Raw genomic sequence first — 15,555 nt, 5'->3', positions numbered from 1 at the left:
CTGGCGGTCAGGAGCTCCCAGACAGCCGCCACTGCCTTGGCTTTGGGGACGAGCAAAAGATCCTGCGCCCCCAGGGTCTGCAACTTGGAACCTGCACTGCCAGCATCCAAGGGGAAATTTATTCAGCTTCTGCACCCAGACTGAGGCTTCTCTCTGAGACGGAGATTAGGAAGTGTTCCAGGGTGCACTTTGACTGCACCAGAGTTGATACATCCAGCTACATCTGTTCAGTCTTCTCCCAACAAAATGACTAGGAGGAGGAATGCCCAACAGAAGAAAAATACAGAGGATGGACCTTCTGCAACAGAGCTAACGGCTATCAACATAGACAATATGTCGGAAAGAGAATTCAGGCTGACAATTATCCAGGCAATAGCTAGGTTGGAGAAAGCCATGGATGACCAAACAGAATTGATTAGGGCCGAACTGAAAGCGACCGGACAGGATGTTCACAATGTTAGGGCGGAGATTAAAGCTACCAGGGAGGAGGTCCACAATGCTCTCAATGAGTTCCAATCTAATCTAAACTCTCTCAAAGCTAGGGTGACTGAGACAGAAGATAGAATTAGTGATCTGGAAGACAAACAGATAGAGAGAAAGGATCAGGAGGAAGCCTGGAACAAACAGCTTAGATCCCACGAAAGCAGAATCAGGGAAATAAATGATGCCATGAAGCGTTCCAACATCAGAATTATTGGAATTCTGAAGGGGAGGAGAAAGAAAGAAATCTAGAAGATATCGTGGAAGAAGTCGTTCACGAAACTTTTCCGAATCTCGCAAATGAAACCAGCGTTCATGTACTAGAGGCTGAACGGTCTCCACCCAAGATTATACACTCCAAAAAAACATCACGGCACCTGATAGTCAAATTGGGGAATTATAATTGTAGGTATAATCTCTTGAAAGCCGCCAGGGCAAAGAGGCTCCTTACTTACAGAGGGAAGCCCATCAGAATAACGTCAGACTTGTCCACAGAGACCTGGCAAGCCAGAAGAGGCTGGCAAGATATATTCAGGACACGAAATGAGAAGAACATGCAGCCAAGAATACTTTATCCAGCAAGACTGACATTCAAAATGGATGGAGAGATAAAGAGTTTCCAAGACCAGCAAGGCTTAAAAGACTATGCAACCACCAAGCCGATACTGCAGGAAATATTAAGGGGGGTTCTATAAAAGAGGAAAAATCCCAAGAATAACATTGAACAGAAATATAGAGACAGTCTACAGAAAGAAAGACTTCAAAGGTAACTCGATGTCAATAAAAACTTATCTATCAATAATCACTCTCAATGTGAATGGCCTAAATGCACCCATAAAACGGCACAGGGTTGCAGATTGGATAAAACGACAGGACCCATCCATATGCTGTCTACAAGAGACCCATTTTGAACCTAAAGATACACGCAGACTGAAAGTGAAGGGGTGGAGAAGCATCTTTCATGCCAATGGGACTCAAAAGAAGGCTGGGGTAGCGATTCTCATATCAGATAAATTAGACTTCAAACTAAAGACTGTAGTCAGAGATACAGAAGGACACTACATAATCCTTAAAGGGACTAGCCACCAAGATGATCTAACAATTGTAAATATCTATGCTCCCAATATGGGAGCAGCCAATTACTTAAGAAAACTGTTAATCAAGAAAAAGAGTCATATTGATATGAATACACTAATCCTAGGAGATCTTAACACGCCTCTTTCAGAATTAGACAGATCATCGAAGCAGAAAATCAATAAAGAAACAAGAGCATTGAATGACACATTGGACCAGATGGACCTCATAGATATATACAGAACATTCCACCCTAAAACAGCAGAATACTCATTCTTCTCAAGTGCACATGGAACCTTCTCCAGAATAGACCACATACTGGGTCACAAATCAGGACTCAACCGATACCAAAACACTGAGATTATTCCCTGCATATTCTCAGATCACAATGCTTTGAAACTGGAGCTCAATCACAAGGAAAAGTTCCGAAGGCACTCAAACACCTGGAAGCTAAAGACCACCTTGCTTAAGAATGCTTGTTCAACCAGGAGATGAAAGAAGAACTGAAACAATTCATGGAAACCAATGAGAATGAAGACACTTCGGTCCAAAACCTATGGGATACAGCAAAGGCGGTCCTAAGGGGAAAATATATAGCCATCCAAGCCTTGTTCAAAAAAATTGAAAAATCCAGAACACACCAGCTGTCTCTACACCTTAAAGAACTGGAGGATCAACAACAAATCAAACCAACTCCACACATAAGAAGGGAAATCATCAAGATTAGAGCTGAGATCAATGAGGGAGAAACCAGAGATACAGTAGAACATATCAATGAAACTAGAAGCTGGTTTTTTGAAAGAATCAATAAGATCGATAAGCCACTGGCTACACTAATCCAAAAGAAAGAGAGAAATCCCAAATTCATAAAATTATGAATGAAAAGGGAGAGATCACAACTAATGCCAAGGAAGTAGAAACAATCATCAGAAGTTATTAAGAACAGTTATATATGCCAATAAGCTTAGCAACCTAGATGAAATGGATGCATTCCTGGAAAAATATAAACTACCAAAATTGAACCAGGAAGAAATCGACAACCTGAATAGACCGATATCTAATAACGAGATTGAATCAGTGATCAAAAACCTCCCAAAAAACAAGAGCCCAGGACCTGACGGATTCCCTGGGGAATTCTACCAAACCTTCCAAGAAGAAATAACACCTATTCTCCTGAAGCCGTTTCAAAATATTGAAGCAGAAGGAAAACTTCCAGACTCTTTCTATGAAGCCAGCATTACCCTGATCCCCAAACCAGGCAAGGACCCTACCAAAAAGGAGAATTTCAGACCAATATCACTGATGAATATGGATGCTAAGATTCTCAACAAGATCCTAGCCAACAGCATCCAGCAGCACATGAAAAAGATTATCCACCATGATCAGGTGGGATTCATCCCTGGGCTACAAGGATGGTTCAACATTCGCAAATCAATCAATGTGATACAACAAATTAATATGAGAAGAGAGAAGAACCACATGGTCCTCTCATTTGATGCAGAAAAAGCATTTGACAAAATCCAACATCCGTCCCTGATTAAAACGCTTCAAAGTATAGGGATAGAGGGAACATTCCTGAACCTCATCAAATCTATCTATGAAAGACCCACAGCAAATTGCATGAAAATATTTTACATATATCTTATCCTATAGTGTTTTATTGCAGAAATAAAATAGAGTTTTTCTCATATTTTAAGCCTTATATTGTGAAATTATTAGGATATTTAAGAAAACAAGTTGTTTTTAATCATAAAGACATTTATCTGGGAAACTACTATTCTAGATAACTTATAGACTGTACACTATCTTCCTATTTCCTCTCTGTTGCATATTGTCTGTATAATTTTATTTAAAGAAACTGTTTTGGCAGAAAATGAATCAACAAATTTAAAAAAATAATTGAGTATTTTGCGTATTTAGTTATATTTTAATATTTCTTATTTACAAATATTTTGTATACCTTTTAAAAATAACAATTGAGCTTGTCACTTTGCTACATTTCAGTTGGCTTTTTTGAGCTGCAATGCATCTATTTTAAACGGAGACATTTCTCACATTTCATTTTATTTAATTTTTTTAAAAAAATTATTTATTTATTTGACAGATAGAGATCACAAGTAGATGGAGAGGCAGGCAAAGAGAGAGAGGAGGAAGCAGGCTCCCTTTTGAGCAGAGAGGCCGATGTGGGGCTCGATCCCAGGAACCTGGGAACATGACCTGAGCTGAAGGCAGAGGCTTTAACCCACTGAGCCACCCAGGTGCCCCTCACATTTCATTTTAAAATGTCAGTTCGTTACTATGGACACACCTAGTGTTGACTTTTCAAATCCATTTCCTTTCTGTGTGTGTATGCTTATGCTATACATCATATAAATTGTGTAATAAATGAAATGCTTAAATAATCTTAACATTTACAAGCTCATTTCAGAGTCTTAATGTTTTTGTTTCCTTTCTTACGATATGCAATGTATGCAACATAAACAATCTGAAAATAATTGACTATGGGTTAAATACACAGCTGCTGGAAAACATCTTATTGCTCTTTTCAGCATCATTCACTCAAAAGGAAAATATAATCGTCCGTATGAAGAGTAGTATTATTGAAAGAGGTCATTTTACATAGGAATTTGTGTGATTGATTATACGCACTGGAGTTACTTCTCTAAGTTTATAAACAATACCTTATTGACTGTAATAACTGCTCACAGATATATTACATTTCGCAGTTTACAAAGCATTTTTATGGATATTATAATATTAAATATCTATATCATTTTTAAAAGATAAGTATTGGTATCATCCCCGATTTGGGCGGGGGGGTGGGAGGTTAGGGTACCAGGTGGTGGGTATTATAGAGGGCACGGCTTGCATGGAGCACTGGGTGTGGTGAAAAAATAATGAATACTGTTTTTCTGAAAATAAATAAATTGGAAAAAAAAATGAAACAATTGAGGATAAAGGCATCAAGGCAGAATTATGACTTGAACCTAGGTTCTCTGATTTCATATAATGAATGTTTGTGTTTCTGCACTATATTGCTCCTGAGATGTTGGTATATAATTCGATCAATGCATATAAATTATAAATAAGTATGTACTCAGTATGCATAAAATTTGTACTATCATGTACATAAAGTGTCAATGTTCGGAAATAGGCCTATTAGTTAATTACATTAATAAGACTTAATTAACTTACTGGACAGTTCAATATATTTTTCTTCATTGCCATTTCTGTAATTTCACTTCTGCTCAAATAAACCATTTTGGTTTAATCAACCTAATTTTTTTCTTTTTAAAAAAGATTTTATTTATTTGACAGACAGAGATCACAAGTAGGCAGAGAGGCATGCAGAGAGAGGAGGAAGCAGGCTCTCCACTGAGCAGAGAGCCCGATGTGGGGCTCAATCCCAGATCCCTGGGATCATGACCTGAGCAAGATCAAAGCAAGGCAGAGGCTTTAACCTACTGAGCCACCCAGGCGCCCCTAATCAACCTAATTTTAATGTGTTTATTTTCAATACATATAATACATGGAAATATAAAACTTATTACCTAGATGTTTATGACAATCACGGCTGCACAGAATTTGCTGCTTTTCAGTTTTTGCCTAAATAGAAACAAACTTGTTCCTCTCCTTTATGTGGGAGGGAAAAAGAAAAAAATAAAAACAGTACAGTAGAAGTCATTTACTTGAGCTAACCTCTTAATACATTTACTGGCTTTTTTTTTTTTTTTTTTGGTTGACTTTCCCTCTAAAATGGAATGGAGAGGAGGAAATGCAGGGAGAAAGAAAAGAAAAAAAATGTTTTGATTCCTATCCTGTCTTCTCCCACACTACTATTCCTCTATTCAGAAAACTGAATTTGCAAAAGCCTATTTCTGCTGCTTCTTTGAAATTTTGAATAAGTAATGAAATAATCTGCCTCAAGTAATGGACGACTCAAAACTTGTAAGGCTGAATATCACTGTGTTCTAAGAGTGCATTGCAAGGTGCTACAAAGCCAATTGTAAGAAAGCAAGCTTGCCGCTTAATTCTGCACTTCCTGCCAGTGTGTGTGTTTGTTACACTGAAAGTATCATGAGGGAATCATAAACCTTTATGTGGGGGGTCAGCTCATAATTTGTCCAGGAAATTGTCTAGTGCTCTGGTCTTTGTGCCTCCATCACTTGGCTGTGATTGCTGGTGTCTCGAGGCATGATGGGACAGTGGTCCAGCATGATCTGGTCACTGGTGTTGAACCATAAGTGGTCCTTCGGTTTATAGGGACGAGTTGATACGCAGATAGGAATTCCCCCTGAACGTGATGATGCAGGCCACCTGAGACTGATTTGATACTGGCCACCCTTGATGTTCAGGCGTCTGTTTGCATTGCTGAGCACCAGCTCTGGACACTGGATGGGAATAAGTTACACAGGTTCCCCAGGAAGGAAGTGGGTGAAGAGGGCCACCAATCAGACCGGCTCCCCTGCACAAGGCCCTAGGCCCCCGGATGTGGGTGTGCATGCTAGGCACGAGGGTGCCGCTTGCCGGCCGCACAGCCCTAGCCCACCGCTAGCTGCCTTGCTCCGGGGCTAGCCTTTGTTCTTGCTGAGTTCTGTGCCCCTGGCGGATGCTTCTTCAGTCTGGTTTTTGCAAACTCAGTGTGACAGCTTTCCGACGTTATGGGTCGCTGTGAAAGATTGCATTTCTCAAGGTGGGCCAGAGTTAGTGGAAACATGTAAATACAGTTTTGTGTGTTTTGTATTGTTTTAAGATTTTATTTATTTGTTGGGAGGGGGGCGTGCGCAAGCAGGGGAAGCAGTAGGCAGAGGGAGAAGCAGACTCCCCGCTGAGCAGGGAACCCCCACCAGGGACTCAATCACAGGACTCTAAGGTCATGACCTGAGCCTTACAGACACATAACCGACTGAGCCACCCAGGTGCCCCTGTAAATATAGTTTTAATTCTATAGACATATAGATGCCAATATGTGTATATTTATATGAACATAGAGTTATATTTTATTATTTTTAATATTTTAGATAATTAATTGAAAAAAAAAGCCTTCTTTATTTGAGATGTTTGAAGTATTTGAAAGACACAGTGGTAGATGATCATACTATTTTACCTGGTATATGACACATAGATATGTGTGTAACATGTACGTGCATACACACACACATCCTTAGGGAATATAAACTTAAGGAAGCACCCATGTCATGCTGGAATTCACACAGCCAATTAACAGTCTTCTCCAGGAGTATAATAGGTTAGCACGTTTGCTTCCTTTTCAAGGTTTCCTCCTTTCCTAGGAGGAAACGTGAACATGTTGCCTTCTTCCCGACATCTTATATGGGAACCCCTATGCTAACAGAACCACTGTGTATCTTTTGGGGAAGCATAAAATAGTAACTGAGGTGTGTCTTTTCTGAGGCCAGATTGGTTGCAAAGTAAATAAGGGCATTATAAAACAAGTGTTTCTGAGGAATACATGTGGGGAATCTGATGACAATTACAGTCACATAGTGCATTGGGAAAGTGAAAAATGTATTGGGATAGTGAAAAAATAATAGATAAAGGTAAAACGGGCAAACGTGTGATAAAATAAGGCATTTTATGGTATATATTATAAAACAGAAATATCTAGTTTACATTAATTAACACTCCTTTATTTACCTCCCATACTATGTCTTAATCTGTTCCTGCACACATTTGGAATTCTTTTGGTGCTTTTCTAACCATGATGCTTTTCTAACCATGCTTTGAAGAGAAACGGAGGATTGTTGGACTACACTCCCACTCCAGCTGTGCTCCAGTACCCATCACACAAAGTCACCCCTATTTTTTAAATGTCTCTGTTATCCTTTAGTTTTGTTCATTTCGTTTTTGTTTTTGAGAAAGTATTTTAAGGCTAAAAAGTTTGAGGATTACTGCTTTAGGTTTTTATTGATCTGTTATAAATTTATCACTGACTGATTTTATTTGCAGGATGCTTATTTGAAAGTATACACTTCAAATGCAAAAACAGTCCATTGAACAAAACTTACTCCCAACTTTGTGTTCTTCACTGGTGTGTGCACACATGCATGACAGACTCGGGATATAGTCAGTTGTAATCCTGTTGAGCATTTCTCTGAAAGCTCTCTAAAGTCAGGTCATTAAATTAACCAGTCTAGTTCCCCTCTGATACTGAATTTTGCTCTTATATGGGTATGTCAGATTCAGGGATCGAGAACAATTCCTTGAATTCTGCAACTACTTTTATATAATTTCTCAAGCTGTAGTTATGCAGGCAGAACGGCACACGTGTAATGGAAAAACAAGGTTATATGTATTTGACAGGAATTATAGATAAAGAGAAATGAGATAAGTGTATTAATTCTGTTTGCATTTATCATAGCCATTGTCTATTCATATCTGTTCTAGCTAGTCTTATGCTCAGGCAGAATTCTTATTTTCTCTTATACTTCTTCAACAGGTTAATAGGTTAGCTTTCTATTTGTTTAACTTGTTTAAGAAATTGTTTAAGTAGGTATGTTTTAATTAAGAGGAAGTTATTTGCCCTTTTTGGTACCGGGATGCTCCCATTAGAAAGTCCTTTATGTAACAATGCAGGTCCCTTAAAAAAAATTGCTTTCTTTAAACTAAAACAGAGCTTCCCTATGACCCTGCAATTGCACTCCTGGGTATTTACCCCAAAGACACAGATGTCGTGAAAAGAAGGGCCATCGGTACCCCAATGTTTATAGCAGCAATGGCCACGGTCACCAAACTATGGAAAGAACCAAGATGCCCTTCAACAGACGAATGGATAAGGAAGATGTGGTCCATATACGCTATGGAGTATTATGCCTCCATCAGAAAGGATGAATACCCAACTTTTGTAGCAACATGGACGGGACTGGAAGAGATTATGCTGAGTGAAAGAAGTCAAGCAGAGAGAGTCAATTATCATATGGTTTTACTTATTTGTGGAGCATAACAAATAGCATGGAGGACAAGGGGTGTTAGAGAGGAGAAGGGAGTTGGGGTAAATTGGATGGGGAGGTGAACCACGAGAGACTATGGACTCTGAAAAACAATCTGAGGGGTTTGAATTTGGGGGGGGGTGGGAGGTTGGGGTACCAAGTTGTGGGTATTATAGAGGGCACGGATTGCATGGAGCACTAGGTGTGGTGAAAAAATAATGAATACTGTTTTTTTTTAAATAAATAAATTGAAAAAAATTAACAACAACAACAAAAAGACAAAAAAAAAAAAAAAAACTAAAACAGATTAGGCATGTTTAACATACATGTTGGTATTTCTTATTCCCCTGCCATTCTTCCAGAATATCAGAATGATAAGAGGAAATCATAAGATTCTCTCCATTTCATTTAACAGTTTTAATTGGACAAGATCATTATTACATTTTCTTTTAGTGAATTGTGGGTTGGTTTTTCAGTGAATCAAACTGTTCAGGTTGCTTATGAGGTTCATCCCTTGGCTTGATGTCACTAATGATTTCTACAGGACCTAGAAGTAAAGCTACAGGAAAAAACTATCAGCAAAGAGATATAAATGGAATTTTTTTTAAATCAAAAATAAGATTCACATCTCTGTACTGGAAGAAAAGGACAAGAGTGGGCAATTGCATACTTGTTCACTTTAAATGCAATAAAAATGGCAGTGATTGCCTAATTTCAAAATAGCATCTGGACTCGTGGAAAACTAGAATGGCAGTTGTATTTGACAGGGATTATTGCCATTAGGAAATTAATAAAGAAGTCCATTATGCTATGAAAGTAGTGACAAGTCCATTATTTTTTCTCAAAAACTTTAGATATTTGTGTATAGACATTTTTTAATGTCACTGGGTCCTCTGGGTTTATTAACTTTAAAAATCATCTCAGATTGACTAAATGAGTTAAATTAGCAGAAGATTTTATATGCTTTCATTATGACTTAATTAATCATCTCTGCACATCTGCATTTAAAGTGATGTAGATACAGAAACATTCCCATCTTGATTTGTTCATTGAAAAATATTTAGTGAATTCTTACTATGTAAATCACTTGTTCAGCAAGATAAAGGTACACATAAGTATTAATAAAAGAATAGGGGAAGTGGTGAATGTAGGAACAAGTATAGGATAAAAGAGATTTTTATGATTTATCATGTTATTAATATGAGAATAATCATTAAAAAGCATCACTGTTTACCATTTGCTAACTTAAAGCATTACCAAAATTGATTGTTTGAGTTTAGGTATAATTATTTTATAGCTGCTCTTTATGACAACATGTAGGCACTTACAGATCACAAAGCTAACTCACAAGCCTAGAATATTTTTGAATTTACATTTGCTGTAACTGAAAACTCCCTAGTCATCTAAAAAATGTCACAGTTATTCAAATACAGAACTTTTCTTAATGTTTCTTTTTCTTTTTTCATTAAAAAGTATCTGGATCTATAGAAAAGTGGAAAGAGGAGTACAGTGAGCATTCATATACTTTATACTGTTCACCAGGTTTTGTTATTTATTAATTTTAGGCTTTTACTTTTTTTTCTTTTCTTTTCTGATTCATTTACAAGCACATAGCAGGCTAACACTTCTGAGAACTAGGACAACCTCCAACATAACCACAGTAACATGAGCACATCCAAGAATGTAATATTAATACAGTGGTATTATTTGATATAGTCCATATCCACATTTCCTAATGGAAAAGACAGTTATTGGAACGTTGTCCTTTTCAAAATCACTTAAGATTATAATTGGATTTGTCAGAAGTGGATACCTATCGAGTTCAAATTTTGGTGTACCAAATTCATGGAGATTTCTTTTTAAGTGGCTTAGATTTTTAATAGATCTAATCTGTGATCAGGAAGTTCTCTGAGCCATATGATTTGTCATGCATAAAGCTATTTGGTACTAGTAGTTGAGAGAATAGCTACAATTTATCTATAAAGTCTACTCTGCAGTTGGACATAAATACTACATTTTTGCAGGTAATAAACTAAAAATAATTGATTATAATGTCTATGTAATAGTGTAGCACTGTAAAAGCACTGTATATTTTGTTAGGTTGGAATTCATACTTAAAAATACAATGTTACTCTTTATGAAAAATGCTAGATGTCAAAACAAACTCAACTCTTTTACTTATTCTTCATTCACCATTCTCATCTTTTAATAAAAGTAATATTTTTAAAAGTAAAAGAAGTATTATTTTTAAAGATTCTAAGAAAACTTGGAAAAATAGAGGTAAATACAGGCTATTCCTTTTTGTTTTAACTCTGCCTCTATACTTTAATAAAGATAGGTTAAGATTTTTTTTTAAAGTCCATAGAATGGAGATCGTTTTTTGTTGCCAACATTTTCAAATCTCTTTAAAGTGAGAGTTTAGCAGTTTGTGACTTGCCCTTATTTCAACGTAGTGTATAGCATAGATTCTAGATGCCTGTGTTTAGATCCTGACTGTATTTCACTAGCTGTGTGATATGGACCTAGGTTTTTAACCTCTCTGAATTTCATTTTTCTCTTCTGAGAAAGAAAGGAAGAAAGAAAGAAACAGTGGCTACAATTACTGTTGAGAAATTAAATATAAATAAATTACTTAGAACCGGACCTAGGATAGTAAACACTGAACACATCAGCTATTATTGTTGGTAGTGAAACTGTCAATATTTTCAATTACTAATGGAAATTTTTGAATTGCATGAGAACAGATTTTTTAAAGCAATTTAAAAATACTTGTGCTTTCCTTCATGAAGTATTTATTGAATACTCTGTATATACTAGAAAGTGCTACCTTCTAGAAATTTAATAATGGACAAGACACATATGGCTCTTGCCATCATCAAGCTTACAGTCTGTGGGAGACAGACATTAAGGAAGCAATTGCAATAAATAAAGGAAAATATAAGTGCAGAAGTAAGTACAGAGTGTTACGGGAGAACACAAGGTGGGCTCAATTCTAGTCTGTGTTAGAGTTCTTGAAGATGAACATGGTAGAATTTTCCAGAACTAACAGTCATATGGGTCATGAGTATGGAGTCTAGATTAAGATTGCCTAATTTACCAGCTTGGTTCAGTGGGATGCAAAATAGGTTCCCTTGGGTAAGCAGTTTAACTTCTCTGTGCTTGCCTCAGTTTCTTCATTTGTGAAGTGGAGAAAGGATAGTACAAACCTCTCATAAGGTTGTTCTGGGGACTAAAAGAGATGCTTTATGGAAAACTCAGAACTGCCTTTTGTCATTTTATGTACCCAGTGAATGTTGGCCATATTATCAGAGAGGATTCAGCTTATATAAAGTCCTAATAATGGTATGATCAATGGAAGGGCAGAAAGTGCCTGAATTTATTTCTTACATGTAAATGTGCCATGATGCTATGTTGCAAAGTTTCTTCAGCTTTCATCCTCCTGCCCCCATAAGTGGTTAACAGAGCTTTCTTTTGTGTTTACATGAGTTTGATCTTCAAAACATTAAGTCAGAATATCAAGCTGAACATATTTATATTTTTCCTTGATGTGTCAATAAAAATGGCATTTTGTGAGAGCAAAAAATAACCCAGTCCAATTGCTGGAGTCAGGTAAATTTTAAGTGGGATCGAATGAGTATCAGCCACAGCAACTTCTTTCAAGATACGTCTCCAAAGGCAAAGGAAACAAAAGTGAAAATAAACTTCTGGGACTTCATCAAAATCAAAAGCTTCTGCACAGCAAAGGAAACAGTCAAAAAAGCAAAGAGGCAACCCACGGAATGGGAGAAGATATTTGCAAATGACAGTACAGACAAAAGGTTGAGATCCAGGATCTATAATGAACTTCTCAAACTCAACCCACATGAAACAGGCAAACACATCAATAAATGGGCAGAAGATATGAACAGACACTTCTCCAATCAAGACATACAAATGGCTATCAGACACATGAAAAAATGCTCATCATCATTAGCCCTCAGGGAGATTCGATTAAAACCACATTGAGATATCACCTTACACCAGTTAGAATGGCCAAAATTAACAAAACAGGAAACAACATGTGTTGGAGAGGATGTGGAGAAAGGGGAACCCTCTTACACTGTTGGTGGGAATGCAAGTTGGTGCAGCCTCCTTGGAGAACAGTGTGGAGATTCCTCAAGAAATTAAAAATAGAGCTTCCCTATGACCCTGCCATTGCACTCCTGGGTATTTACCCCAAGGACACAGATGTCGTGAAAAGAAGGGCCATCTGTACCCCAATGTTTATCGAGCAATGGCCACAGTCGCCAAACTATGGAAAGAACCAAGATGCCCTTCAACGGATGAATGGATAAGGAAGATGTGGTCCATATACACTATGGAGTATTATGCCTCCATCAGAAAGGATGAATACCCAACTTTTGTAGCAACATGGACGGGACTGGAAGAGATTATGCTGAGTGAAAGAAGTCAAGCAGAGAGTGTCAATTATCATATGGTTTCACTTATTTGTGGAGCATAACAAATAGCATGGAGGACAAGGTGCGTTAGAGAGGAGTAGGGAATTTGGGTAAATTGGAAGGGGAGGTGAACCATGAGAGACTATGGACTCTGAAAAACAATCTGAGGGGTTTGAAGTGGTGGGGGGGTGGGAGGTTGGGGTACCAGGTGGTGGATATTATAGAGGGCACGGCTTGCATGGAGCACTGGGTGTGGTGAAAAAATAATGAATACTGTTTTTCTGAAAATAAATAAATTGAAAAAAAAATGAAGCATTCTACCAGTGTTCTTGGAAAGTTTATGGAACAAAGTCTGCTTTACCAATGTGAACAACTTAGCCATTTTCTCTGCATGTTGCCCTCCTCCCCACATGACTCAGTAACACAGTTACATTTATTGGTTGTTTACTTACTTTTAATGCCCTTCATTCCACTAAGGTTTGTGAGGGGTGAGAAAGGGAGCTCAGAATGCATGGTTTGAATTGAAAAGAGACGTTGTGTGGTCAGAATGAGGATGAGTGGAGAAATTGTAGGGAAGTTATGGTTTTGAACAGCCTGTTGATTGTGCCTTTTTATTAAATGAAAACACTAAAGAATGATTTAATTTGGTTAAACTGTTAAGTTGTTATTATCCTGCTCACTGATGGAATCTGATAAACTTTAATGCTTCTTTTAACTGCAAAATTTCTAAATATAACATTTTCTGTTGATTCAGTACAAGCTGTCATGTTATGTTAGGGTTCAAAAAATAGCAGTTCTAAAAATTGTTTTCAAAAGGTATTAGATATCCTCAGGTGAAAACCTATATGTTAATAAAAATTAAAAAATGTTTTACAAGTATATATTTTACTTATTCCGACATGTGCCATTTAATTATATTCTCTGTAGTGACCTTATTTATAACCAGTTGGAATTCATGTTCTTAAAAGGTGTTTTTTGTTTGTTTTCTTTTCTCTCTTTTTTTCTTTTACAGTGGTCTTAATTTCACTATTCTGTATTGGATATTTTTTGTTAAATGGTCAGTCCCATGAAGTGTGAACTTTGACTCGGACTTTGAAGACCCCTGAATTTTTTTTTTTAAGATTTTATTTTATTTATTTGAGAGAGAGAGACAGTGAGAGAGAGCATGAGCGAGGAGAAGGTCAGAGAGCGAAGCAGACTCCCCATGGAGCTGGGAGCCTGATGTGGGACTCAATCCCGGGACTCCAGGATCACGCCCTGAGCCGGAGTCAGTTGTTTAACCAACTGCGCCACCCAGGCGTCCCAAGACCCCTGAATTTAATTGGCAGTCTAATATTACTCAGCTCACAATACAGAATTTAAACAGTATATTATAGGGAAAAAATAAGGGTAGTGGATAAAGAAGCAGCATTAACTTTTTAGTGGTTTCTAAGCTAATAGTTTTGCTTTGTTTTTTGGTTGTTTTTTTCCTTTATATAGTAGTCTAATATAACTGTTTGTTTCCATACTGTAACAGAGTTTTATAGGACTTTATATTAGTTTATTGGTTTTACATATTTTAATGGGAGGGTAATTCATATTTAAGGGGAAATGGGCCAATGTTACCTAAGGAGCTGCTGTCTGTCAAATATAATATCAAATTCTCTGCTGATTGTTTCTATAGTACCTGTTTGAAATGCTACTCCATTTTTAATGCTCACTTTTTCTATTTATAATTTGTTTTTAGACAAGGGACAGATAAAGAAAAGCTGATTAATTTATTGTAATTTCTATTTGGCAACTATTATAATAATCATATTTATTTGCATCAATTTGTAAGACAGGTCACTGATTATGAATTGACAATTTTAACATAGTAGTGGGTAGTAGAAATTAAGACACCTATATAACAGATCATTTCCTTTTGATTTCTCTATTTTTTTTTACTTACTAACTCTTCCTTGCTACTTTATTAGCTTATGGAGCTAGGAGGCTTAAAAATTATTGTCAGAAAGACAACTATTTTTTTTTCTATTAAATTTTTTTTTCTATTAAAAGTCAGGCAAGTAAAAATGCTGTCTCTGCCCAATGGCAGCCAACATTAATATTTTTTTTACTTATAAATGACTGTTTTGCCTAGGGAATGAATATTTAAAAATCAAGGAAAACTGTATTATCTTATAATAAATAAAAGTATATTTTTCTATACCAATTTTTAACTAAAAGAATTAAAATGCATAAAAGCATTATTTAAAGGCTTAGAAATTCAGATGTCTACTAAAATTATGAAAGGTAAAAAGTTTTACACATCTTTCCAATGTCAGTTAGTTGGGCTCTACCAGTATAGAGTTCTATTTCAGTTAAAGTGTGATGACTTGTCAATGCCCATACAATTCTTTGGCCACACACAAATTCTGAGCTCCATTAAGGCTGGAAAGGATAATTCACATTTCTTCCTTGAAAGGGTCTTCTTGCTAAAAGATAATGAGTCTCTGAGATCGCATTTTCTTGGTTGCTTGGACTCAGGGCAGGTCCTGTGTTTTTCCTGGTGCCTGGCTCTACTCAGAATTCTTGGCTTTTTCACTCAGTATTTTAGGGCACTGGTTTGGTTTCCCTTCAGGTTTTGTTACCTCTTT

The sequence above is a fragment of the Neovison vison genome, chromosome 11, assembly GCF_020171115.1.
Source record: "Neovison vison isolate M4711 chromosome 11, ASM_NN_V1, whole genome shotgun sequence".
NCBI lineage: Eukaryota > Metazoa > Chordata > Mammalia > Carnivora > Mustelidae > Neogale > Neogale vison.
The sequence above is the reverse complement of the archived record's forward strand: the minus strand, read 5'-3'. Positions refer to the sequence as shown.